This window comes from Amborella trichopoda, chromosome 9, assembly GCF_054954075.1.
Source record: "Amborella trichopoda isolate Santa Cruz 75 chromosome 9, AtrichopodaSantaCruz75HAP2 v2.0, whole genome shotgun sequence".
In the NCBI taxonomy this organism is placed as follows: domain Eukaryota; kingdom Viridiplantae; phylum Streptophyta; class Magnoliopsida; order Amborellales; family Amborellaceae; genus Amborella; species Amborella trichopoda.
This window is the reverse complement of record NC_142344.1, coordinates 17,842,695-17,846,766: the sequence shown is the minus strand read 5'-3', so window position 1 is coordinate 17,846,766 and position 4,072 is coordinate 17,842,695. Positions and strand designations below refer to the sequence as shown.

General features: G+C 36.3%; 1 long non-coding RNA gene across 1 annotated transcript; it reads left to right on the top strand.

Annotated features, from left to right (window-relative positions):
- Positions 1–2,612: 2,612 nt before the first annotated feature.
- Positions 2,613–3,400, top strand: LOC148780426 (uncharacterized). The gene is made up of 2 exons (XR_016041798.1): positions 2,613–2,735; positions 2,844–3,400. It is a non-coding gene; the product is annotated as an uncharacterized LOC148780426 (long non-coding RNA).
- The last annotated feature ends 672 nt before the right edge of the window (positions 3,401–4,072 follow it).

Here is a 4,072-nt window from a genome sequence, read left to right as displayed (position 1 = left end):
GATCCGAATACCCGAAACCCACAATTTAACCGATCATTGAATATCACACACTCAATACCAAATATGTAAAATCGATAATCCAATAATAAGCTCAAGGATCGTGTGCAACAATTTAAGACAATAAATTAGAGATGGAAAACATGGTCATGAGAGAAAATTAGAGAGACAAACCATAACACGAATTTAATGTGGTTCACCCCTTAGGGCTACGTCTACGGGCAAGCCGGCAAGTATTCCACTATCAAAAGAAGGAATTTACAAGGGGATACAATGTTATCTCAAAAGGAAAAAATTGGTGAAAAAAACATCACCAAGAATACCTTCTTGTGATTATTCAAAAATCATGATTTACCCCGCTTCACTTCAAATGACCCAAGAACATGAGCCATACATGCTCATACTATTTTTTCCAAAAATAAGACAAGAAAATCCTTTTTTACCTCTTTCCATTTCTCAACATAACCCAAGGAAGCCCTAGCCCCTCTTCTAGAGAGAGAGAGGAGTTCAAAACAAGAAGAATTGTATAACCCAAAATCCCCTTTTGGCTTTTATACAAGCCAGCTAATTGTAGTGACAAAAAAGCCCCCAAACAAATGGTAAAAGACAAAAGAACTTTTCTATCACCATTCAACACAGAGTTTTAAATCTTTATTTATTTTTTGCTGCTATTGCACAGTCTTTCATTTGTTTTCATAATCTTCCATTTCCATTTCCTTATGTGAGCTCCTTTTCCATATTGTCTTTCTTTTGATCATTCTTCTTTATGTTGTCAGGGAGCCCAACGATTTTTCTGGTTGTTGGTTCCATGCTTTTTTTTTTGTTGCCAGGGTTTTTCTCAAATTGAATTGAGCCTAATATAGGTGTCCGCTGGGACTTAGACTGTTATTCTTTATAGTCATACTGAATGTCTCTTTAGCATCAGACTTGGGAAGGATTGAGCTTTTACAGGTACAGTTACAGTATCTGGCTTTCAAACAAGTTTTACTACATCTAGTGCAACGGGTACCATTTGATTCCTCTCTGGCCAGCCGAAGGAAGGTGTTTTTGTTGAAGCCAAATCTCAGTCAAAAGGCTATTATGAAGTAACATCATCGGACTCCTTGGGGTTTTATCGTCTTAGAGTACTTCTCCCCAACACCACCTATATGATTAAGGTAGTGGCAAAAGAAGATCCCGGGGGCATTAGAATCGAGCGTGCATGTGCATCTCCAGATGGTGTTGCTATCGAGGTGAGCCTGTCTTTTTTCTTAAAGCTGCTGGGTTTTCTTACACATCCTTTTTATGTGATTTTGTCTAGACTTGATTAGCTAAAAGGTGGTGATTGCTTCAAATGTCTTTCATTTTTCATTTGTTAGCAGTTTATCTGAACTTTTGTAATTTCGATTTGTGTTCTCATACTTTCTGTTTTCTTGAGTTTTGAGTACATTGCGTTTCTGTGATCTATTTGCTTGTTGGTCTTCAAGTTTTTTACTTCTTTGGATAAACTGAAGTTGTTAACTAACTCAGCTGCCGAATTTCTATAAGCGACCTTGCAAAAGATTATCTACAGAAATGCCAACACTGTACATGCAAATGGGCATACATATTACTCATACTCTCATATGTTTACTACACTAGCTGGGACATTCTTCTCCAATGCTAGCAATCCATACTCTAATTCTCTAAAGTCAGCCACAAGGGTACCTATCATTTTGAGAGGGGAATCTAATCCTTTTCTTATGTATGTTGAGAATCTTTCTGAGGTGGATTCCCTTCCTGAGCAGGCAACTGGAGAGTTTAGATCGGTGGCTCTTCTTTTACCCTGATTTTATGTTTAAACTACATTGATTATCTTTGTTTTCTTTCCCAATCTTATGGTTTTTTCCCCTTAACTTGGGGTAACTTTTATTTCTATCCGTATAGAAGTATCCACAATCATGTTATCTGTTTTTAATTTCTATTTGAACATGCTTTTCAAGAGTCTTCTATTACCATTTTGTGGAAATATGACCTGCCTTGTCTCTTTCTTTCAATTGCCCAAACTGCTGATTCCTTTCCAAAAACAAGCTGGACTAATAATTTCTGAGCACTATTATGTATGTTCTATAAATTTCAGTGTAACTTAAAGTTTTTGTCTGTAGATCATCAGTTGCATGTCTGGAACTATTTTATCCTTTGCTTATATTCTGTATTATATTATTCATGCCTAATATTCCATTTGTTTAGCCTATTGTTCTTCTAATATTCCAGCTGTTTAGCCTATTGTTCTTTGTTGTTTACCATGTTCCAAACCAATGCAAATGCAGCAATTAATCATTTCGTGTAATGAATGTTCCAAACCAATACAAAAGCGGAAATTAATCATATGTATTGAAAATCGGGGTTAGGGGTAGGGGTAGGAGGGGGGGGGGGGGGGGAGAGAGAGAGAGAGAGAGAGAGAGAGAGAGCGAGAGAGAGAAAGAGAGAGAGAGAGAGAGAGAGAGAGAGAGAGAGAGAGAGAAACTTCACATATTCTCTTTTGTAAAGGAGAGAGGGGCGGCTGGGAATTCCACATTGTAGAAAGTATGGCGATTAATAAGTGATTCCAATCAATTTAATTTCATTTTCTTTTTTTTGTCAATTTTTGGATTATTGTGGCAATGATTTATCTGTGAATGGTTTACTGTTATCAGTTTCTTCTTTCTTTGTTCAGGAAGTAACACCAGCTCCTGCATTCCCTCTCATGATCTGGATGGCTGTAATTGCTCTCTTTATTAGTATGCCCAGCTGCTATTATATCTTATTCTCGTCTTGTCCTTTTATAATCGATGTTTGGATTAGACATTAGTTGTTTAATGGCCGTCATACTCTACCACCACTTGCAGATTGAAGGATCTTTACCAGTGGGCAGCAAGACTAACACCTTCAGGATCTTTAGCTGCTGCACCAAAGAAGTGCAAAAGCCGATATTAGAAAGAGGACTTACTGAAATATTGCAAATTGTTATTTGGACTTTGAAGTCTGGTTGACCAGCAACGAGTTAATTCTTTGCATCTCATGCAAGGCCTTTTCTGTTGGAGACTTCTAATGTGGAAGCCTATGGATAATCATTTATGGAACAATCAATATTTTTGGTATCAGTCAGGTCGTCTTTAAGAAGACTTGTCCATCATTTTCTTATTTGTGGAGACTTAGTTTATTTTCTCATCTGTGGAGACTTATTTGGGAATGGTGTCCTACTGTTGAATTCCATTGCTAGATTCTTCCTACATATTAGTAAGAACATGGTTTGTAATTGTGTGGCAATGTTGGTTTCCCTTGTAAGTTTTTTTATCCATATCGATTGTTTATTTGACTATAAATATCTGGAACAAGCTTTTGATTGGTCTTATTCAGTGAGAAGACTTATGGGCAGCAATATGCATTTTAATTACATTTAAAATATTTTCATACATTTCTCGGCACGAAAGTGAGAAATAGAGAGGAGATATGATAGCATCACATTGTGATTGTTTTGTAAAAGCATCAACTCTTGCCAAAAAAAAACAAGTGAATTTGTTTTGAACCAACCAATGAATAATATAGTGAGATAAGAGCTATATATGTGTTCCTATGCTATCTCAAGGACAGGCTTTACGAAAAAACAACCAAAAATAAAATTTCCCTCGACAGAAAGGACCTAAATTAAGAGAGATATGCATGACTTAGAGGCCAATATATCAAAACTTAGATCAAAATAATTCCTTGATGAACAGTCTTGAATAGGACAAGCTTTTTTTTTGTTAAGTATAGGACAAGTTTCAGATCTTGGACTAGCATCTCTTGAATGAGTCCTCTCTAGTTCATGCTCTATTGTCGACTTAGCTTGTGCAATCAAATCTACCTACAAATACCACAATTTTTTGTTAAGTGGGTCTGCTTATGGATAGAAAAAGCAAAACACAACTCTAAAGAAAAGTAAATAGTTACGTGACACTGTTTGCACAAATGCTACACAGTATACTAAGATTGCTTGTTCTAATGTTACATAGTTGCACTATTCAAAAAGATGTTATTGAAGGGAAGGGCTTTAAGTATTCCATCTTTTTAACAAAGGGCCTGCACCATGCTTACT